Below are 23,997 nucleotides of genomic sequence, written 5' to 3'. Positions count from 1 at the left end.
CCGCAGGCTCCTCCCCGTATCCTTCCGCCCGGATCCCGGCGCCCGGCAGAACGGGTCGGGATGTGAAGGGGAGGGGGGATAACCCGGGGAATGGGAGGAGGGGGGGGTTGCCGCGGGGAGGGGAAGGGGCGAGCAGCGGTCTCCGCGGCGGCGAGCGAGGGATACTCCGTCCCCGTGTCTGGGCTGCAGCCAGGCGGCTCCATGGCGGGGGAGCGGGGGGGGGGGGAATGTCCCTTTGCCCTGGTTGTACGGCTCCGCCCGCCGGCGGGCAGCGCCGCGGTGTCCTGGGGATGCCTGAGGAGAAAAGGGGCGGGTAAAGGCGTTTGAAAGTCACCGTGCGGCGGGGAAAACGCCTGTGAGGGCCGCCGGAACGGCGAGGGGAAAGGGAGAGGCGCCGGGACACGCCGTGCCGTGCCTACGGGCCGTGGGTTCCCGCCCGCCTTCCCTCAGCGAGCTGGCGGCGGGAGCCAGCCCGGACCCCTCGGCTGTGTGGGAGCGACGGAAACACCCAGAGCCGGGGGAGGAATGCGGAGGAGGAAATCAGGGGATAATGAGTGGGGAGTGTGGCGGTGTTATTTATTTATTTTCGGGTCATGTGAGGTGTTTTTGGCTTGTTTTGTTTTTAAATCCTTCGCGACTCCTGAGGGGCGAAGTTAGGGAATAAAAAAGTTGGTGTCACCGCTCTATGGAAGCCCCTCCGGAGGGAAACTCTTGAGGAGGTTGATGGCGTTGGGGGTTGGTGTTAGTAGGGTGAACTCCTCAGGAGCCCGGAAAATTTTATTCCAGAATTGTTTATGCAGTCGTAGGGTAATGAAAGAGCAACATTTTTAGCATAGTAGACGGGTTAAAAATGGGCCACTGCGAGACTGAAAATATGACAAAGGCGGCACACCGGAGTACTAATTACACTCCTTAATTGGGGAAATAATAATGGCCTTTTCAGCTCTGCACCAGCACCTCGCATTTCTCAAATAAATGAACCCGTAGCAGCCTGAGGAAAGTCAATATTATGTAAGATGCCAAAGGAAGTCTTCTGTCTGTCTGTCACTCTGAGGGATTTCTTCCTTTTATTCATAGATAGATGGGTGGCTTTTAGGGCTCCAAAACCTGGTGTGTCACCTACCTTGGCTCACACTCTTTTCTTTTGTGCACATAGCGTCTTCAGACACTGGAACCAAGATGATGCACCCACCCCGGATTTAGCCCCATTCAGACCTTTTGACTAGTTAAGCCTGTATTTAAAAGCACATCTCATGAGCAAGATGAACACAAGCCAAGACCATAACCACTGCCTCCCAGCCAATACACTCATTTCCTGATACAGGAGCAGCGTGACTCTTTTATTTTTTTTTTTTTTTTTTTTTTTTTAGCTAGCATTCACGTTGTTTGAACATCCCTAGCAGCTAATTTAGGCATAAAATTCATTTAGATGGCCAAAAAAAGCCTAAGCTTCTGAAGGTAAACATGCCTGCCACTGATATCATATGCATGTGGAGGTAATCAGCTTTGGCTTCCTCCAAACCTTCAAGGAGTTTTATGGGGAAAAAAAAAAAGAGAAAGCAATGCTTTCGACCCCGTGACAGGAGGACAGCAGAGTTCTCTGCACTATTTAATTACCGTTTAAGTTGTTTTCTTGTTAGGAAAAGCTGGAACTGAAAACCTTTTGGGGAAAAATCCTGCTGACTCTCTTTTTCTGCTGAGTCACTCCACGGGTTTATCAGAAGCATTTCACTGGCACTGTAACTCGACTCTCGCCTATTGCAATCAAGTCACCTTTTGTTCCTCAGCTCAGGATCTGAATTCCCCTTTTCAAGGCAGAAATAAACCATAGTAAAATGTGGGACACCTGGGATTTGTCTGTAATAGCAGTTGATAGCAGTGTAAATCTGTCTCCATTCAGTTTTATGAACATATTCTCCATGTATTAGTAATGTATATCACGTATATGAATCCACTTACCTTATTTCACCCCTTTTATATATATATATATATTTTTTTTTTTTTTTTTTTTTTTTTCAAGAGCTCTGTAGAAGGGGCAGATGCTCTGCACATCAGTGTTTTCCTTGTGGAGCAAGTCAGAGCATGCAAGCCCCTGACAGATTACTCTGAATATTCACATAGTTGCTGTGTGACATTTCAGATTGACAGTTCTGGTTTTGCGGCCAGATCTCAGGAATCCCAGCAGTGGAAATTTTTGTTTGTTTGTTTGCTGTTTGCCTGTCGGTTTTTGTCGGGTTTTATTTTACTAACAGTGCTGGTCTCCATTTGGCAAGCACTTCAGAAACAGCTGGTGCCTGAGCATATGCTCTGCTGGCACAGCTCGGAGCTTATTTCCCACTTGTCCTCCTGGTCAATCAGAGCTGCTCCCTCTGCTCAAGGACAGCTGCTCCCCTGGCATCCAAACCACCTTTTTCTCCAAAAAGCCATAGGGGTAGAGGCTGAGATGAGAGGCTGTTCCTTTCTGAGCTGCTACCAGCACTGGAAGTTCTCTCTGGGGGCTCTGGTTGTTGCCCCTGTGTGACACACAACCAGGAGCAGGTAGGTGGCTCTGCATCTGAGGGGACAGCACTTGTTTGGAAAATAAAAGGCTCCATGAGCTCTGTCAAAAAAAAAAAACTGACGGATTTGTGCTTTTAGCTCTCAGCCTCGGCAGCTACCACTGTTTCCCTTTTTCATTCTGACCCCTGCTGGAAAGGGGCTCCAATAAATTTCTCAAAAATTTGTGCTGGTTTCACCATACAGTGGGTTTTTTTTTTTTCATATAAAGGAGGAATTACCCAGCAGTTCAGTATTACCAAGACACAGCTTGTAAGCTTTTTACTTACAGCCATCCATCTTACTTCCTTAAAACTGCTCAGTGTATGAGATTCCCTAAAATTTCTGGCTAGATGGAAGGAAAAATCCCCTGATTTTCCCTGAGCAGGGGTTCTGTCTCAGTTAATGTTGAGAGTGATGATAAGCAATCATTAGACAGCTCTGCATTGTTCACACTTCATAAACTGATGAAATGCTCAGTAGAAGCAATCTGCCCACTCAGCATTTTGGAAATGGAGAAAGAGCAACATTCATGAGGGGATAGATGAAATTTAAGAACAAAAAAAAAAAAAAAAAAAAATCATCTAAGTGTGCAGCATCTAAATATTACATAAATTCAGAGATACTTTTTTTAAGCCAGAAAATGGATGGACCTTAATGTAAGATAAACCAAGAGACATCCAACAGATACCTGATGGGATTTTTTTTTTTCACATCTTGATGTACAGCCTCAAAAGGATCCAATAATCTCTCTGAAACTACTCTGCTTAATTGCATGAAGGCTTGCACAATTTTTTTTAGTCCTTTTCATGGTCCATTTCAGGTTTCGAGCTCCTGCAGAAACACCTCCCAGAAGTAATAACTGGGTTCAAGTGACACATTCAGAAGGCATCTTCAGCACTAGGTCGGGTTTCAGATTCCTGTTTGCTGATCCCTCTTTCCTAATAATATCCTGCACAGTGAAAAAAGGAGCTGGATGTACCCCCAAGATCAGAGGGCCACTTTGTTGTCTGCATCAAGGACCTGATCCACTGCAGGAAGCAAAAATTCACTTTAAATTTGAGTAGGATCTGCACAAGTCCCTTGTTCCACCTTTTTCCTTTCAAAATCTCTCATAGGAAGGTGAGTTTGGAAGCTCTGAGTCACTCGAAAAATCAATGACATAATTCAAAGTAAAATTATTTCTTCTTTGATACAATGATATCACTCTGACCTCAAAAGGTATTCTTGCTTTCTCTGAGCACAAACAGCTCATAGGAAACTTGCAGAAATTGCAGGTCAGGCAGTGCTGTTCTGGAACAAGAAGGTCTGGGCTTGGTGTTGGTGAAGATTTGAGACTCTAAATTAAAAAAAAAAAAATTAATTTTCTTCACTATTACTTGCCCATTTTCTTCCTGCAGGACTAACAATTGGGAAACCCAAATAATACCTTGAGAAAGCTTTGGGAAATCCAAAGTAATCCCTGAATAGGATGTGCTGCTGTCTGGATAAAACAGACCCCCTGAAGTCTGTTGTAAGAAATCCTCAGAGGAGGTGTGGAAGAACCCCCAGAAGTGCCTAATCCACTTTGGACAAACAGCCAAGCAATCCACAAGAGAAAGGAAAGGAAATCTTTGTCCTACATGACAAATGCAGAAGTCCAAGCTCCAAGGTACAGCATCTGAAAGAAGAAACCAAGGAACAGCTTTCCCTGGGCATGTAATGAAATCTGCAGAAAATACAGTGTTGTAGACATGAAATAATTTCCACAACAAAGCAAGTATTACATGTGATTGCACTTGAAGGACAGTCAGTCACCATGAAATTCACCAATACATAAAAATCTGATTTTTTTTTTTTTTTTGGTAATGCATATGCAGAAGAATTTGATGTCATAATGAGGTACTAATTTAATTGCATTATATTTGTTGCTACATCAGCTATTGTCAAGCCATTAAGTTAATTACATGTCAAGTTTTATACTAGATGAAACTCATTATGACATCTGGGGGTTTTTTTGGTTTTTTTTTTTTTTCCTATTTACTATAGCATTCCAGAATTACCATGTTGGAAATATCTGAGGTTTTGGCAGCTTGTTGCCTTACAAATAGTTCAGGAATACAATTAACCATCCTCAAGCAGCCTGCAGCATCAGCATCCAATCCTTGCCTTGCTCATCAGAAACACAATCATTATTCCACAGGAATTCCACCAAGGTTTTTTTGCAGTTATTGGCCATGGTCAGTAAAAAATGCTGAGAAGAGGGTGGATTGCCTTCCACCAGCTGGCAGTCTGGCCAGAGGTTTTGCAAGGAACATACCAAAAATGTAATTCCAACTTTCATTAGCTCTGGAGTCCCCAAGATGTCCAGAGGGGAGTCACTAAAATAATCAGAGCACCTGCAGCACGTGCCCTATGAAGCCAGACTGGGGAAACTGGGATTGTTCAGCCTGGAGAAGAGGAGGCTCCAAGGTGACCCCATCCAATATCTGAAGGGGGTGCACAAGAAAGCTGGGATAGGGGGTTTAGCTCAGGTGTGTAGTGAGAGGACAAGGGGAAATGGTTTTAAGCTGGAAGAAGGGAGATTTAGGTTGGACATTAGGAAGAAATTCTTTATTTTGAGGGTGCTGAGCCCCTGTCCCAGGTTGCCCAAGGAAGCTGTGGCTGCCCCATCCCTGGCAGTGTCCAAGTCCAGGTTGGATGGGGCTTGGAGCAACCTGGGCTGGTGGGAGGTGTCCCTGCCCATGCAGGGGGTTGGGACTGGATGAGCTTTAAGGTCCCTTCCAACCCAAACCATTCTGGGATGCTGTGGTGATGCTCTCCCAGGGCTTGGTGCCTGGCTCAAGCTGCTCACAAGAGCTGGGGTCCAAGAAGCCACCTCCTGAAGCAAGTGGGATGCTGAGCTTGAGTTAGGGCAGGGAAAAACATCATAAATAAACCTTATGGGAGGTGTCCCTGCCCATGGAGGGGATGGATGAGCTTTGGGGTCCCTTCCAACCCAAACCATTCCATGATTCTATGATTAATGAAAATGTAAAGAAACACATGAAAATGTGTTGAGTTCTTAAAGTAATTGTGTCAAGGAATTACTCTTTTTTACCCAATGCATCAGCATTTTCTTAACGTGCTGTTCTGTTGCAGACCCCAGTAAAAGAAAACATCCTTGGTGTATTAATGGCTTCCTGTCCTGGCACCTTGTGACTGAGCAAAAAAAGCCTAATTCTTACCTTATCCCATGGCAAAAACTGCAAAGTAAACATGTTTTCAGATTGGTTTTTTTTTAAATATAAGTTTTAAAAGCTGTGACATGTAAGTGAATGTGTATTGGTGACTTACAGGCTGTAATAAAGTTATATTTATTCTGTGTATTTTCTAGTGCATGAACAAACTGCTGTATCTGTGTGGAAACAGAAGGGATAATGGCCATTTTCTGATAGAACTGATAGCCTAGGAAGTGCTGTCCTTAAAAATAGGTAATTCCATGGATATCCAAAACCCACAAAGAGTGGCTGATTAATAAAATAGGAAAAAAAGTCAGGTTTGATAAAAGTAGCATTGCAAAAGTATTGAATCCCAACAAAAATACTGCCATTTCCATCTTAAAAAATACATCCTGAGACCTTGTGCTTGCATTTCCAAACCTTTTACTACACCAAGGAGAGATTTCTAGGTTGTGTGATTGATTACAGGGTTTTCAGCCTGAAAGGGGAAAAATGGAGCAGCATGACAGAAGGAAAGAATATTTTTCTGTCCAGAAGCAGTTAATATTTCAATAATTTGCAGCTATTCTCTCTGAAATATCATTATGTTTTGGCTTGTAATTCAAAGTGAGTGATATTTGGGTGCTTATTTGAAGAGTTGCTCACTGGAACTTGTTAATAGGAACAGAAGTATCTGACTTTCCAAGGCCAGTTTATGTATATATATTGTAAAGGTTTTTTTTCTGTCAAGAAATTTATCTCTGTTGAGATGAAAACTCCTTGTTTTCTAATTTAATCAGATTTTTGTGTTGAAATTGGTGCTGAATTGGTTACTACTTCAACTGCCAAGAGACAGAAAAAAGCAGGTACAGCTTTAACTGGCTGAATGTAAATTGCTGTCTTGATGGTAAAAAAAAACCCCACATATTTCAGCAGCTGAATAGGTTGTGAAATAAAGGAATAAATGGTGAAATGCTGAGACTCATGCAGCTTTTTTTCAGGTGTAGGGAAGAAGATGGAGGTCATTTCCCCAAAGCAAGCAGCATTTTTTTTCCTCTGAGATTGTTTGTAGGTTCAGACAGAGCTAAATCATGAACTACTGTGATCAAATAACACAAGGAGGAGGCAATAAAGACCAAATTAAAACAGAAGTGGAGAATGAGAGGAGAATATTAGATGCCAGGTTTGGGCTACAGATGGGAGTCTAATCCTATGGGATGGATCACTTGAACTTTATTTGTTAGAGGGGTAAAGTGAATGCTGTATAATTAAATAAGAGAATAGTTTACTTCTCAGAACAAATATTTTGCTCCAAAATGTCAGTGTTCAGAATAAGAATTGGCAGACCAAGGGTATTGCTTTCTGGCTTGTTACAATATTTTGATTTTTAGAGATTTTTATTCCTGGGAGCATCCTTTCACAGGCACATGTGCATGAACTGTACTGCTCTGCAAAGTTTTTCAGGTAGGAAATGAAACAAGCTGAAAACTCCATACATCACTCTCAAGCATAAAAATTGGTTCTTTTCATATTTGGAATTAAAGCATTTCTGTGCCCCTCCCCTAAATATTATGGCATTGGGGTTGACTGGGGTTGATTTAAGTCCTGGGTTATCTCCAGAGGATGCCAGGCAGGTGGTTTTGGCCACCTGTGGGAACAGGGAAGTGTTGGGAGGTCCTGTGTCCACATCCACACCCTGCTCTTAATTTTTATCCCACAACTTCAGAGTTCCAGAACTTAAAGGGGGCCACAAATCAGCTGGAGACTCCCTGCTCACAAGGAGTCACCTGGACAGGACAAGGGGCAATGGGCACAAGGTGTTCCTGGGGAGATTCCAATGGGACACAAGAGGGAAAGTTTTCCCCATGAGGACAGTCAGACCTTGGAATGGTCTCCCAGGGGAAGGGGGGGATTCCCCCACTTTGGAAAGTTTGGAATTTCATCTCAACAGAGTGCTGAGAGATCTCAGCTAAACAATAATATCAGAAGGGTTGGAGCAGGGGATCCTTGAGGTCCCTTCCAACCTGATATTCCATGAAAACCCTGGTTTGTGTCTCTAGTGGAGAATCTGGCAGGGGCAGCACTGTGCAGTCATCTGTTGGTTTGTGCATTTGTCTTGGAAGATGGAAATGTTTCTTCTAGGACCTTTCCAGTCTTGATTAAGCTGAACCCACTGATTTTGATCTGCCAAAGGAGTGAGCAAATGGTAGAATCCCCTAGGATATACAGACCACTCCCCATCCTTGTTTCACTCAGATTATTGTTTAAAAAGGAGAGGCAGAACCAAGAATATAATACCAGCCCCAAACCCCCTTTCTGTTTTTTTTTTTTTTTTTTTTTTTTTAAGATATTCCTTTAAAAGAAAAAGTCTAAAAGTTTTGGGATTCAAAGTCTGTATTTGTGCCTCTGCAGGTTACCCAGCTCTGCAGTGCAAAATGTCAATATCTCTGTCTCATGAGTGAGTGACTGAGAGGTAGAAGGAGGAAGGATGTGAACCTCATCCTATCCTCTGGGCTGCTGGTTTGAGCAGCTCTCTCCAGAGGCAGGATAAGTGTGCTAATGCCAGCTGGGAATTCTGCATGGATTTGGAGCTAAATTCAGTGCTGCTCATGGATGCTAGGGGTGGGGATGAGTTTAGGCACTTGTTCAATTATTAAGAGTTCAGTTTGGGGTATATTTAAGTATGTGGAGTGGTCTTTGTAGAAAATGTTGCAGCCTGACATGGAACCCTTACTAAATTTTAAGCTCTTTCATGGATAATCATAGAATCATAGAATAGGCTGGGTTGGAAGGGACCTCAGAGATCATCGAGTCCAACCCTTGAACAACTACCGCCACAGTCACCAGACCATGGCACTGAGTGCCATATCGAGTCGCTTTTTAAATGTCTCCAGGGACGAAGAGTCCACCACCTCCCCAGGCAGCCCGTTCCAATGTCTGATCACCCTTTCCGTGAAAAAATTCTTTCTAATATCCAATCTGAACTTCCCCCGGCACAATTTAAGACCATGCCCTCTTGTCTTGCTGAGAGTTGCCTGGGAAAAGAGCCCAACCCCCCCCTGGCTCCATCCTCCTTTCAGGGAGTTGTAGAGAGTGATGAGGTCTCCCCTGAGCCTCCTCTTCTCCAGGCTGAACAGCCCCAGCTCCCTCAGCCTCTCCTCATAGGATCTGTGTTCGAGTCCCTTCACCAGCCTGGTTGCCTCCTTTGGACCTGTTCGAGGACCTCAATCTCCTTCTTGAACTGAGGGGCCCAGAACTGGACACAGTACTCGAGGTGTGGCCTTACCAGGGCTGAGCACAGGGGCAGAATCACCTCCTTGGACCTGCTGGCCACGCTGTTCCTGAGCCAGCCCAGGATGCCACTGGCCTTCTTGGCCACCTGGGCACACTGCTGGCTCCTCTTCAGCTTCCTGGCAATCCAGACTCCCAGCTCCCTTTCTGCCACTCTGTGCCCAGCCTGGAGCTCCCCATGGGGTTGTTGTGGCCAAAGTGCAGGACCCGGCACTTGGCCTTGTTGAACCTCATCCCCTTGGGATCAGCCCAACTCTCCAGTCTGTCCAGGTCCCTCTGCAGAGCCCTCCTGCCTTCCAGCTGATCAACACTTCTCCCCAGCTTGGTGTCATCAGCAAACTTGCTGATGATGGACTCAATCCCCTCATCCAAGTCATCAATGAAGATATTGAACAGGACTGGGCCCAGTACTGATCCCTGGGGGACACCGCTGGTGAGCGGCCGCCAACTGGAAGCAGCCCCATTCAGCACAATAATAAGTGACCTGAACAGCTCTCCTGGATTTTAGGCACCGTGCAGACTGGAGCTACTGCAAAACTGGAAGACCAAAGAGCAGAGACAGGTTCTTAGAATTGAAATGTGTTATTTGCTCTCTCATCTTCAAGACATGCACTGCTGGAAAAGGAGAGAAGGCAGCTCCCCTGCTTCCAGTCCAGCTTTTGAATGAGGGGGGAACTTTACCCATTTATATTCAGCTCCTGAAGATATTTACTACTTTTCCTGTGTGTCTGTGCAGTATTTCTTGTGGGAGGGAGGTTCTCTGGATATCTGATACCAGTCCCTGTCCCTTGGTTCATAGACAGTCACTACTTGTCATTGCTGGCAACAAGGGAGTTCTGAAAACTGTTCCAGAGCTTGTGGGAGAAAGAAGTGTTTCTGAGGTACTTTAAAAGTCCTGCCCCATTTGTGGTACAAAGAAAAAAAATACATGAGATGATAACAAGCTTCCATGATTTGTGAAAGGTTTTTTAAGACTTTCTTTTTTTTTTTTTAAGTTTTTTTTTTTAAGGCTTTTTTAAATTTTTTTTTTAGGCTTTTTTTAAGGCTTTTTTTTTTAAGGCTTTTTTTTTTAAGGCTTTTTTTTTAAGGCTTTTTTTTTAAGGCTTTTTTTTTTAAAGGCTTTTTTTTTAAAGGCTTTTTTTTTAGGATTTTTTTTTAGGATTTTTCTTTAGGATTTTTTTTTTTAGGATTTTTTTAGTTTTGGCTTTTTTGTTTTGTTTTTTGTTTTTAACCCATAGATGCAGGGAACATTTGAACTGCACACCTTTTACTGCCTGCCCATCCTATTGCAGGGGTTCACCTGGGGCAGGGCTCATCAGGGGCAGCCAGGTTTAGAGTTTCTGCAGTGGGAGGTGAAATCAGCATATTTCTTTGGTTAGGATATTGATTTTGGGGAGGGGGGGGATTTTCTTTTAATTCTGTAATGCTAATGTCCTACAGTGCACTTCTCTTATTTCCCATGGTGGTTTTGTAATGCCAGCTGATATTAAATTCCTTTGGCACACCTATCATCTGCATTCACACAAGGCACTGAAGGTGCTAATTATTTTCAGCTAACGAGTAATCTTGTTCCCACTTCATTTGAAATGCATTGTTCTCTCTATCCTAATTTTGGCTTTTACAGTTATTTGCCTCATTGCATTTGGATTGCACTGCACTAGGATTTAACACATCACATTTTAAACCCCAAAGATAAACCAGCACAAGAAATAGATCCATAGATCTGTAATTGCAAGGGAAAGATAATAGCAGCTAGGAAGGCTGACACAATAAATCACTTTCAAGAGCCCCAAGTCACTGTGGACAGGATGGTGCTGCTCTGCTGACTGGGAACTCAGACTTCCCACTGATCTCAACAGGTTTTCATCCTTCATAGAATCCTAGAATTGGCTGGGTTGGAAGGGACCTCAGAGCTCATCAAGTCCAACCCTTGATCCACTCCCGCTGCAGTTCCCAGCCCATGGCACTGAGTGCCACATCCAGGCTCTTTTGAAATATCTCCAGGGATGGAGAATCCACCCCTTCCCTGGGCAGCCCATTCCAATGGCTGATCACCCTCTCTGGAAAGAAATTCTTTCTCATGTCCAACCTAAACCTCCCCTGGCACAACTTGAGACCTCTTGTGCCCTCTTGTCTTGCTGAGAGTTGCCTGGGAAAAGAGCCCAACCCCCCCCTGGCTCCAACCTCCTTTCAGGGAGTTGGAGAGAGTGATGAGGTCTCCCCTGAGCCTCCTCTTCTCCAGCCTCAACACCCCCAGCTCCCTCAGCCCTTCCTCACAGGACTTGTGCTGGATCCCTTCCCAGCCTCCTTGCTCTTCTCTGGACCTGCTCCAGCACCTCAATCTCCTTCCTGAGCTGAGGGGCCCAGAACTGGACACAGGACTCAAGCTGTGGCCTCCCCAGGGCTGAGCACAGGGGCAGAATCCCTTCCCTGGACCTGCTGGGAAGAGAGAGGTTCTTCAAACACTTTTCTGCCCTCACATACAACAGCAGAACTCTTGCCATCCAGGCTCTTGGGCTGCTATTGCAGCAGCCACCTCAGAAGGAGCTGGGAAGGTTTATCTGTGGTTCCCACACCTGCATTCTCAACTTTTTAAATCCCAGAGTGGCTGCTGGACAAATACACCATTTTGTTTTCTTGCCAAGCAATGGCAAAGCAGCAGCTTCTGCTGAGATTCCTGCACCTCCTGAATCAGTCATTTCCTTCCATCTCTGCTCCAAGATGGTAATGATGGTAGGAGAAGAACTGTCCTGTGGGCTGTATTTGGCTTGCACAACACCCACAGTTGTGTATAATATTTGCAGACAATATCAGTTACTGCTTGCAGTGGCTGAATGACTTGGTAAGAGATTAACGAAAAAAAAACACTTCATAATTTATCTTCTTTGGGAAAGTTTTACCACATACAGCCATGCTTTCTCCTGTCATCTTGCATAAGGGTTGTTTCTTTTGGTCTCTTTTCCATGTGACATTTGTACACTTCAGTATAAAAAAAGTCCCCAGAAATCCACAGCAGAATATTTCTATTTCTCAATCTGCTTCTGAAGATAAAGCACTAAGCAAAAATACATATTTAGTTTTCAAAAAGAACAATGTATCCTGTAAGCTCCAGGAAAGACTCTGGAAAAGAACATACAACCTCTGCCACACTTTGACTGGGTATAGCAGATAGATGTATACATATAAATATATATATTAGAACCTTATATATTTAAGGTTCTAATAATTGCCCAGCTTAAGATGCCAACATTTTGGCTGTAGACTTCTAAAAAGCCCAGAATAACAATGATGCAACCAATTTTTCAGTTCAGCAAAATGTAAGAGAAGGCACTATACAGAGATGACTCTGTGTTTACCTGATTAATTCACACAGATCCCTGACCTACCTGGGAAAAAGAAAACACTGGTGTTGCAAAGTCTGTTGCACAGGTCATAAGAGTGAAGGCAGCAATCCATAAGGGCACATCTATATGCTGAGATATATTCATGTCTATAAATTAAACTTTTTTTTGTGATCAGGAGTGCTGAATGATACCTCTCTGCATTTCTCAGTGCAAGTGTACATCATTTCCTTGCATGTTTGGAGAGCTTGGCTGAATTCTTGAAGGTGAATGATAAGAGAGTGGGGGTTGTGGAGCCCTGAGATAATGCCAGGAGTCACCTGCAGGGTAGGGGAAGGGTGGAGCTCCCCAACTTACCATGGCAGACTTCTCAAAAGTTAAATATTTAAGTTGTCTCCCTGTTGTTTAATACATTTTTCAGCATCTCGTGATCACTGAGGTCTCTTTTGGTGGAGTGCCTGGAGACTGTGACCTGGTGACAAGGAAATACTGGTTCAGCATGATAATTATTCCTTCAGGAGTGCATCTTGTTAAGCTCTTTAAAGACTGAAGGGTAGGCTAAGCCTTAAATGTGTGCTCACATCTCCTTAGGATTAGGATTTAATCACAGGTTGAAGTGATTCCCTAAATTAGGGCCAGAAAGAGCCACAATTCACAGCTGGGTGAATAGGAAGGACCCAGCCTGTTGAGATCCTTGTTATCCACCTATACATATTTACAAATGTCATTTTCATGGAGGTCTGGGCAAAATTAAAGCTTTGGAAAAAGAATTTGCAGAGGGTTTTCAGGACAAGGCTGAGGGATGCAGGCAGGAAAATTGTAAGCCCAGCAGAGCCTGCCCTGAATTGCCTCCAACTAAGAAGTCACTGAATTTAGAGAATTAATTCAAACCCATCCCTACAGCAAACACCATTTGGAATGGCCAGAAGATGCTGGGATGATACTCAAAAGAAAATGAATCAAACAAAAGCTATTCTTGTATTTCATGACATAGATCTTGGCAAACAGCTCAGTCAGTTTGATGCTGATAATGCCAGTGGGGCCTGGGTCACTGGTGTTCAAAACTAAGCCTTCAAATGTTGGAAAATTTTACCAGGATTTGTGGAACAAACTGGTTTTGTACCTTGGAAGTTTCTATCCTACAGAAAATGATGTATAATTGTAATTCAGAATTCCAGTGCTATATGAAGAGAATTTCTTATGTGTAGCAAGAATACAGGAAAAAAAAAAGAGTAGCCCATTATGAACAAGATTAAATGATTTGACAATATCATTGAAATGTCTGTTTTAGATTATTTTCTGTGATAGATCCACAAAAGTAGCATAATAGAAACACTTCAAACATAAAATTAGTAATCAATAGGCATAAATTGAGCCAAATGTATGGTTTAGATTATTTTCTATGATAGATCAACAAAAATAGCATAATATAAACACTTCAGACATAAAATTAGTAATCAATAGGCATAAATTGAGCCATCATATGCAAAATAGAGGCAACTGTAAAACAGAAATAGAGACAATTTGAATTAAAAAAGAGTGGCTGTTCTCCCACACCTGGTGTACAAACTGCTGGTTTCTTTCCTTTAGTCCAGTTGAACTCCACTGATATTTGATCCTTTACAGAACTAAAGATGTAAAACTGAGACCAAATATGATCTTGCAGTGACAGAACACTCTGTCTGGAAATTCCTTATGGGAGCTTCTCCCAGCATCAGCTGTGATCCTGAAAATATTTCCACTGTGAACAGTTTTATTTCTGTATTTGAGACCTTGCATAAAAGATGTGCCACATGTCAAGTCATTATGCACATCAAAATTTTTTCTCTTGGGGTTTTTTTGCAGTATAATTGCAGTGAATTTACTGGGAAGGGACAGAGATGAAAAATGAGCTCCAAATTCTGGCCTGGCTTGTTAGATCCCATATTTTCTCAGCTCCTAATTTTCAGTATATCCTTCTCCAGCAGCCACCCAGTCCATGATGCCTTCAGTTCTCTGTTTCCTGGGATAGATCTGTTTGGAGTGGCAGGAGGAAGTGTGTTCAGTGATTCAGCCTCATGGAATTACTGGGAGCAATTGGTCCTGGAATGACTTGGAGCAATTTCTCCCTAAATACATAATGAAGGGAATCTTCAAAAAGAGGGAATGTTGTTGAGCAGATTGCTTGTGTCCACTTGGATATCCAGGATAATAAATGTGAACAAAATGTGTTCTATTGAAGTGTTCTGTAGCAAAAATGGCATTTTCTGCAACATGGATTTTTAAGATATTAATACCTCAAGCTGAAAAAATCACATCCAGGGCTTTGGAGCTTTGAACTTAATTTGAAATCTTACTTCAGATTTGAATCCAAAAGGAGTAAGTTATCTAATAAGCATTCAAAGCTGATTTTTTTTGCCTTTAATGGTAGCAATTGCACAAGAATAGAAGAAGGTAAAAAAGTTAATAATAATAATTCCACCCAACTAATACATAACACCTGTTTGTCATTGGTGTTTCTCAGAGTGCTTTGCACATTGACCTTCTGTCATTTTGTGAGGGCAGAAGTTGAGACACACGAGGAGAAAGTGATTTACCAAAGGGTTTGTAGCAAGCCAGGGGCAGAGCCCCATGCAGAAGCCCAGATCCTACTGCCTGGTCCTGTCATCTGCCACCACTGGAGTGGTGCTGTCAGGAACCCCTGGAAAACAAACTTCAAAGAGTGTTTAACCAGCTTCCAGCATAATGCAGTGCATTCCTTAGCCATATATATGCACATTCCCTGACTTTCTGTGTCTGGAAGAAGGAGGAAAAATCCTTTCCATTTTCAAGCTGAGAAACTGGGGCATTATAGTGAAATCAGTGCTGGCAGAAACATTTATCCCTCTGTGACCTTTTGCTGTTTCCTTAAATGAGCAGCTTCCCTGACTCCAGCTGTAGTGATTCCCTCTTCATTTCTATTCAAAGAATCAGTTCAGACTGATTCAAGTACTTTTCCAGGCAGCTGCCAAATGAATACATTGCATTTCACTGAGTTGCAAATGCTGGTTGGGTCACAAGATGCTCCAGCATAAAGGGCTTTATCTTAAACACTGGGCATTTTCATTTCTTCCTTGCATGCAAGGGGTGTGTGGGGGGTAAGATTCAAGGATTCCTCTTTATTTGTGAACTAGAGAGTCTGGTCTCTTCATGCCTCATGCACCAATTTAACTCTATTACCTGAGCTGGGTGAATTTTATGACACATTTAATTGCACTGTTGAAACTGATGCTTGGTTGTACTGGTAGGAAGATGATTTACACTGCCACTCCTTGGTTTTTTTTATTTCTGCTAGGGCAAAACAAGCTGTTCTGATACCACTTCTCCTATGTGGGAGATGTACAGCTTTAACTGAAGCCACAGAGTTAGGTCAGCACAACTTTCTAGTGTAAAAAAGGCCTAGTTTTAAGTTTTAAATCATAAATTTTAAGTTTTAAGTTAAGTTTTAGGTCTAAGGTTCCCAGGGTGCTGAGACAACTCATATAAACAATAATATCAGAAGGGCTGGACCAGGGGATCCTTGAATCATAGAATCCTAGAATTGGCTGGGCTGGAAGGGACCTCAGAGCTCATCAAGTCCAACCCTTGATCCACTCCCGCTGCAGTTCCCAGCCCATGGCACTGAGTGCCACATCCAGGCTCTTTGGAAATATCTCCAGGGATGGAGAATCCACCCCTTCCCTGGGCAGCCCATTCCAATGGCTGATCACCCTCTCTGGAAAGAAATTCTTTCTCATGTCCAACCTAAACCTCCCCTGGCACAACTTGAGACCTCTTGTGCCCTCTTGTCTTGCTGAGAGTTGCCTGGGAAAAGAGCCCAACCCCCCCCTGGCTCCAACCTCCTTTCAGGGAGTTGGAGAGAGTGATGAGGTCTCCCCTGAGCCTCCTCTTCTCCAGCCTCAACACCCCCAGCTCCCTCAGCCCTTCCTCACAGGACTTGTGCTGGATCCCTTCCCAGCCTCCTTGCTCTTCTCTGGACCTGCTCCAGCACCTCAATCTCCTTCCTAAACTGCAGGAGGGCTCTGCAGAGGGACCTGGACAGACTGGAGAGTTGGGCTGATCCCAACGGGATGAGGTTCAACATTCCAAGTGCTGGGTCCTGCACTTTGGCCACAACAACCCCATGGGGAGCTCCAGGCTGGGCACAGAGTGGCAGAAAGGGAGCTGGGAGTCTGGATTGCCAGGAAGCTGAAGAGGAGCCAGCAGTGTGCCCAGGTGGCCAAGAAGGCCAATGGCATCCTGGGCTGGCTCAGGAACAGCGTGGCCAGCAGGTCCAGGGAAGGGATTCTGCCCCTGTGCTCAGCCCTGGGGAGGCCACAGCTTGAGTCCTGTGTCCAGTTCTGGGGTCCCTTTGGACCTGACATCCTGTGATTCTATGATTTTATACTGCCCAGCTCAGATTACTCAGTTTTTTTTTTTAAAGGTGTGCCTACAGAAGATGCACAACCAGTGCAACTCCTTGGGTTTTAATAAATGCTAATAATGGATCTCTAATGATGACAATTCATCTTGGCATTTCCTGTGTGCCTCTCACAGAATGGCAAAGAGCTCCTCATCTCACCCCTGAGCCAATTACTGACTCCAGGCTGTCATTAGGGGCAGTCCTGTATAATTTTCACCCTTACAATCTGTGTAATTTCATAGTTGTGGACTGCCAAGGAGTTAGCAGCATCCATCTAGAAGAAAATTCCTGTCTGCAGTGGCTTTCAAGGGCTGAGGGAGGCAAATGTGAACTTGCAGGCAGAGCTTTTCTGTCTGTGAATAGTGCTCCCTGGTTTCAAAGGGACCAGCAAATATTTGTGGAATTAATGTGTTGATTCCACATGCTGAACTCTTTGGTTTTGGTCTCTCCCAGTGTGTCTGCAGGATGCTGAAGTAGCCTTGTGATTCTAAACATGAAGGTTTGCTCTTCTTTTGGAACTTCTCTCCAATTTTTAAAAGCCCCATCCAAGCAAAACCCCTCTGTTAACTTACTCCCAAGTGTATTTTATGATGGGTGTAGTGGTGAGAATGCCACACAAATGCTTCAGTAGAAACGTGCAAATAATCAGAAATGTCCAAGGAATGAAGTTCTAATATTTTGTTTAATAGTGGGGCCTAGAAACTGTGGCTTAGATTTGTTGCTAGGATGAGCAGACACCACTCAAGGCTAAGGTAAAATAGAAAAAAAGTCAAGTAGAATATAAGGCTTTTATGGAAAGCAAATTGACATTAATATCTTTTTGCCTTCTTTTCTTCTTTATTTTTTTAATGTACAGGCAGCTCCTACTCTGTGTGTTTGCCCTGGACTCTTGCTGCCATCTTTTGCTGTCTACACCCTCTTCATACTTCTGTGCAGCACTTAGACCCAAGAAATCAGTTTTGCCTGCTACTCTTAAGGCTGTGGGGTTTTTCTGAGTGCTTCTCTCTGCCAAAAATCAATTACAGAACTTTGGGTCTTCTCATTTCCCTCTAACACTTAAATCTTTTGTGGAGCTTTAGGTAGTTTAGCCATGAAGGTGCTCACTTTCTCTTTTTTAAGAGGAAATGCCCTTGAAGGTGCCTTGAGCCCTTTCCAGGGAGCTCAGGGAAGATAAATAGCATGTCTGGGCTGTCCACATTGATCTGCTGCAAATTTTGCACCTACTTCTTATCTTTGCTCATCCACTGTGCACTTGCAAATTCAGTCTGGCACCTGAGAGCTGGCTCTGCAGATGAGAAATTCAGATGTGGGTGAGAGCTGCCTCCTCACCTGAGCTCCAGCTCTCTGGCAGCATGGGTGATTCCCCTGCACTCCAAAAAAAGCTCTTGAGACCTTCATGCTCAAGATGTAGTGGTGTAGAGCACCTGAATTATGAAGGCAGTTTTGTATTTTGGCAGCATGATTAAAACCAGAGGCACTTGGCAGGGAACTGGTTCTGGAGAAAACGTTGCAAAGGAGGTGAAATTACCCAGCAGCAGTTGTGTATTGCAGGAGCTGAATTAATGTCTTTGTTCTATGAACTGCAGTAATTAAAATCTAATCCACAGCACAATCAATACAAGTTGCCATTGCACTCACTAATATATGCACATAAAGAAGAATATGGGGAGAAGCTGTTAAGTAAATGTGATGAGATTAGTGGAGCCTTTGAGGATACTTCACTTGGTATTCTCATAGGTGAAATACCAATAAACATAATTTAAATTAACGTGAATAATTTTATAATGGAAACAACTTACTGGCAGTAGTTCAGCAGAAAAATATTTGAGGATTGTAGAAGAAAAAAAAAAAAAGCAGATAGGAGTCAACAGTGTCATACAGCTGCACAAATAAGTGCATGTAAATAAAGCTCAATCCTTCCTCATTATTCTGCTTTTTGAATGTCTGAACTTTAAAACTGTTCACATTCTTTTTTTGCAGATCAATGAGAGCAAGAGTCCAAGGCAAAGCAATAAGATCAGTTCCTTCCCCTGAGTGTTCAGGACCAGAACCACCAAGGGAGGAGCTGCAGAGAAATTCCCTGTGGACATTTTTGGATCTATATCATAAGTGTTGTACTTCATCACTGAAGGATTAGGATATTCCTGACCTGCATGCCACTGAAAGCATTTCCACTCAGTGAAAAGATTAATGATCTCCTGCTTAACAAAGCAGTTTAAGACTTGAACAAACTGGGGCTGAAAATTTAGAGTTATGCATAGCAAGAGCAACTTAAAAAGAGATTATTTTGGGGCAGCATTGAGAGAGGGAGGCATCCCTCTCCTGACCAAGACTGTCAGAAGCAGCACCATACAACAAAAGGTCAGACTGGGAGCCAACAGACTGAGTTCAAATCCTGGTTTTGATCTGCTCAGCAGTTGTGGGAAGGGTGGTGTAGCTCTGTTTCCCTTCCCACAGTGCTCCTTGGTTTCTCCTTTATGTGTTTTGACCTTTTTGCTACCTTTGACTTTTATCTCTTTGGAGCTGTCCCATCTTTCCCAGCGTTTCCATCAAGTGCAGCACAAAAGTGTCTCTGATCTTTGTGCAAGACTTCAGACACCACAGTGTCTGAAGTAATTTAGCAGGGAGGAAATCAGTGTCTTTCTTAGGCAGGGAAATGATCCCAAATACTCATTTTAACATCTGAGACTTGAATGTTAACAACTGGCTCTTTGGTTCTGTGGCATCTGCTTCAGCATGCCACTGACTTCCCATAAACATGGTCAGGAGTGGAGTTATCCATGTGCTGCAGACAACTTTCCTTTGGCTTAGAGTCTGCAGAAAGCTGGAGTGGCATTAGCAGCTGCCTGAAGCACAGGTTACAGTAAAGTGTATCATGTTCATATCAGCATTACATACCTTGGATTCCACTGGAAGCCTCAAGTCTGGGGGTGAGGAGGGCTCTTTGGACCATAAATACATTAGCTTGGCATGATGAGCTGTGCAGCTCTGTCCTTCAGCTAGGAGGAAAAAGAAAAACTTATTCCTGAGGCTCCTGAAGGGCAAATCAAGACAGGATTTTCTGGCTTATGATGGAAAACTTGGAGGCATTTCTGCCTGTCAGAGATATTACTGATATTCTTCATTCTCCTGGATATCTGAGGCAAGGCTGGATGTAAATGTTCATTCACAATCAAACTTTGGTCACTCATGAGTGTGCTTATGAGTGTGCAACAAAATACTTCATTCTTATTCACCGTGCAGTTTGTGGAGTGCTTGGAATTTTCTTAAAGGGAATATGGGAATTATTGGAAATTATTAGAAAACTCGGGAAAAGAGAATTGTGGTTTTTATGATGCTTGAACACTGCTGAGAAGTGGACCAAAAGGACAGAGAATCCAGGATGAGGTAAAGCAGAGGCATTCTGCTTTTTACAAGAAGAGGAATGTGCAGGAACAGAAATATTTCACTTTCCTTAATAGTGAATCCTTTCTAAGGCTGCAATGAACATGGGGCAAAAAACCAAACCCAGAGGTAGAAAGCCACCTGTCTGAGAAGGGATACAAAAGAAGCTTTTTTTCATCAAATTCAGTATGTAGTGGGGAGATAAATTTTTATAAAAATAATACATACATGGGACTAACAGTATCTGCAGCCACCAGGAGTAAGTTCAGCACAAAGAGAAATGCTCCATTGCCTTCACTAATAAGGCAAAAAGGGCATGACATGATGTCTGATTGAAAACAACTTCTCTTTTTTCTCCCTTGCTGTCAAAGTTGAACAAAGTTATTTGCATTCACCTCTCCCCAGTTTTCTGATAGCTTTGTCACTTCCAGGCAAACATTAGTGCCAGAAAACCCTGGGTTGTCAGCTCATCCAAACGAGCTCTGAGCTGCGCCGTTTACTGTACAAAAAATGAGATTAAACAAACAAATTCAGAATATGGGACATCAGGGTGTTTGTTTGTACTTGAAAATCACCATAATTTTTGATTCTTCCTGGAGAAATCACCAAGCAGAGCTATTTCCCACCCTGCAGCATTCCCAGTCCTTGCTAATCCTGGGTGGAAAACCCACCCCAGGCTGCTGCCTGCTGCTGCACTCTGCTGTGGGGCAAAGGGACAAAGGGACAGCCCTTGTCACCTTCCCTTAGGGACCACTCTCCAAGAAATCACTTCTAGATGTTATAAAACCATTGGGAGCTGATGGAAGAGCCCCTGCTCCCACCTCCCAAGTGTTTGGCAGCACAGGGCAAGGGGTTGTGGAGGTTTAACCCCTGGGTTGGCACCAGGGCCTTCAAGCAGGGCTGGCAATAGCAACCCCACAAAATGTTTCTGCTGCTTGCTTTATGCTGCAGAATGTGGGGAAGTAAGAAAACAACACAGGTTTTTAAATCTAGTTACAGTGTTCCAGAACTTAAAGGAGGCTACAAATCAGCTGGAGACTCCCTGGTCACAAGGAGTCACCTGGACAGGACAAGGGGCAATGGGCACAAGGTGCTCCTGGGGAGGTTCCCATTGGACACAAGAGGGAAATTTTTCCCCATGAGGACAGTCAGACCTTGGAATGGTCTCCCAGGGGAAGGGGGGGATTCCCCCACTTTGGAAAAGTTTGAAGTCTCAGCTCTCTGGGGTGCTGAGAGATCTCAGATAAAGAATAATATCAGAAGGGTTGGAGCAGGGGATCCTTGAGGTCCCTTCCACCCTGACATCCTGAGATTCTATGATTTTAAGTTCTGCCTGAGCTATGGAACTGTTTGACTGCTACATGGGCTGAGCAGGCAGTTCAAAACCAGGTATTTCTTGAGTGTATTTCTCTGATAGAGTCCATTTATTGCATTTCTTTTATTTCTCACTCTGTTTGTCTCTTGTACCTCTCTATTTGTACACGTGTCAATAACATTTCAGTATGAGCATCTTGAGGGTGTTTTTTTCCAAGGAGTATTTGTATTCACAGCTTTGAAACTTTGAAAGGAGGGGAGGCTAATGGGATTCATAGCTGTAAATTAGAGTCATACCCAGAAAGATCCCCTGTAAATGTGACCACTTTGTGCTACTCTAACTCTTACTATCAAATTAAATACCTGCACTGCAGTAGCTCCTGAAGGCCCTGCTGATAAATCAAGACTGGGCTTATCAGTGGCTCTGGAAAAATGTGTTCTGCTGGGGGCTGGGGGAGGACTCCAGAGATAGCTTCTTGCTCTTTCTGGTTGATGAGACATCCAGAGCTCTCCTGGTACAGCTGCCTTGTCATCTGCAACATGCCAAAGCCAAACATGGCTGAGCATGGGGAGCTGTTCTTAACTCATGAAGTATGGCCCTAGTCCTGCAAGGGATCTGCAAGCAGAAGCTTTCTGATCCCTACAAGAATATATGAGTAATGTTGAAGTCATCCAGTGGTAGACACAGAGCTGGATGAAATGTTTAGGTGCCCACATGCCATTTTTTTTTTAATCTGTTGCCAGACCTCTCCAGTTCGAGCAGGAATTGTGGTGGTAAAAATGGAAACCCTTTTATAAGCAAAAAAAAGCATCACCACAGGATGAAACACAGCTTTAGAAGTGAACATGCTGCTAGGAAATTGGTACCCAGGGCCCTGCCTGGGCAGCTGGTTCCATGGTAGCTCAGGTTCCAGGATCAGACCAAGCACAGAGGAAGCTTCATGATGATTCTGTGATTTTATGAAGCTGCAGTGGAGCCCCACGCACTTCCATCACAGTGGTACAGCTGCAGACAAAAATAACCACCCTCCAGGAGGCATAATGGGAGTGAAGCAACACAGCTCTTGATGGAATGTGGGAAGTGCCAGCAGTGCCTGAGGTTTTCCTTTTGGTTTCATCTCTGCAGAATCGGGGTCTGAGAGATCCGGGCATTTAATTCTGAAATTTTCCCCCTGGGATATTCAGGTACTTCCCTAAGCTGGAGATTTGAAAAGACTGAAACCAGTGTCTCTGCTTCATTAATCATTCTGTGGGAAAATGTGGCTGGTTGAAAAGTTTACTTCCATTTTTATCCCCTTGGTCCCCCCCTTTTTTATTTTTTAAAGCAGATTTGCACAAGCAAAAATTAAAAAACCCCAATTTCCTTGAAAACTCTCCCCCCCCCACCTCACCTTTCACACACCTTAAATTTCTACTCTTGAATCACTGCTTCCTCTTGAAATATTCTCCAAAGAAGTAAAAGCTGAAGCTGGGAAGCTCAGGCTCTCAAACAACTGACAGTTTTTGCAGCTGTTTCAGCAGCGTGAGCCTGTGTCCTTTCCCCCTGTTTACCAAAACACCCTTTATCCTGTTTTATGACAACTCCACTCCTGCAGATTGTCCTCTTCAGAGAAATACTCCCTCGTGACCTGGCAGGAGTCCCTGACAGAGATAACCCCATCCCTGCTGGGGCCCCCACCTAATCTCACCTCCCCACCCTGCCTTCCTTCCCCCCCAAACCCCAAACACCTCCTGCAAAACTCACCCTGTGCAACCATGACAGCTGTGTTTGCAATTTGAGGGAGTTGTTCTTAACAGCAGCTCCTTTGCAAGAAATCCCTTTTTTTTTTTTTTTTTTTTTTTTCCTGGGTTTTTTTTTTTCATCAGGATGAAGGTGGTTGCAGCTCCCTGTGGTTGTTTCATAGGAACTCAGAAGTGTTTCTGTGAAATCCTCACGTCGAGGCAAAGCTGCGGCCAGGGTTTGCCAAAGAGAAAGGAAAAAAAAAGGTGTGGAAAAAGGATGAAAATTTTCAAGATTCCTTTACTGCTGCTCAAAATGAGTCATCTCTACATAAAAATTAAGGAAACTTAAGAAAAAAAAAAAAGGCACATTAACATTCATCTCAAAAACAAGTGCATAACAATGAGAGAAAAACTGAAGCTCGACCAAGATGTAGACTATAATTAGAGGCACAATTTTATGAGAGATGAAAGAGGCAGTTTTTCAGAAATTTGGTTCTACTTATTCCTCCAAGACACTAAATAAAGCTTTTTTTTTTGTCCTGTGACATTATTGACACTAATCAGGATATTTCCTTTATTTTCATGTCTTCAGTAACACTATTAATTTTGGGGGAACTATAGCAAAACCAAAATGCTTCACTTGATGGCTAAGGTAATACCAAAATAAAATTATGATACAGTAATTCAGATTACTGCAGGTATAAAGCAATTTTTTACTGACTTTTAAAATGTTAACTCTTTTTTTTTTTTTTTGGCTATGGTTGTGTCTTTATGGTAAGGGCCTACGAAATGGTTTGCTGCCTCTGCCTTC

At 43.5% G+C, this 23,997-nt stretch overlaps 3 long non-coding RNA genes across 3 annotated transcripts; 1 reads left to right on the top strand and 2 right to left on the bottom strand.

Moving 5' to 3' along the window:
- The first annotated feature begins 92 nt into the window (after positions 1–92).
- LOC139796203 (uncharacterized) lies at positions 93–5,882 on the top strand. Its single transcript, XR_011725881.1, has 2 exons — positions 93–3,657; positions 3,936–5,882. It is a non-coding gene; the product is annotated as an uncharacterized lncRNA (long non-coding RNA).
- Positions 4,106–23,301, bottom strand: LOC139796205 (uncharacterized). The gene is made up of 4 exons (XR_011725886.1): positions 23,209–23,301; positions 19,665–19,765; positions 12,392–12,818; positions 4,106–4,195 (listed from the first exon to the last, which is right to left on the bottom strand). It is a non-coding gene; the product is annotated as an uncharacterized lncRNA (long non-coding RNA).
- On the bottom strand, positions 22,167–23,073 carry LOC139796372 (uncharacterized). The gene is made up of 2 exons (XR_011725979.1): positions 22,856–23,073; positions 22,167–22,711 (listed from the first exon to the last, which is right to left on the bottom strand). It is a non-coding gene; the product is annotated as an uncharacterized lncRNA (long non-coding RNA).
- Positions 23,302–23,997: the final 696 nt, after the last annotated feature.

This window comes from Heliangelus exortis, chromosome 4, assembly GCF_036169615.1.
Source record: "Heliangelus exortis chromosome 4, bHelExo1.hap1, whole genome shotgun sequence".
NCBI lineage: Eukaryota > Metazoa > Chordata > Aves > Apodiformes > Trochilidae > Heliangelus > Heliangelus exortis.
The sequence above is the reverse complement of the archived record's forward strand: the minus strand, read 5'-3'. Positions and strand labels throughout refer to the sequence as shown.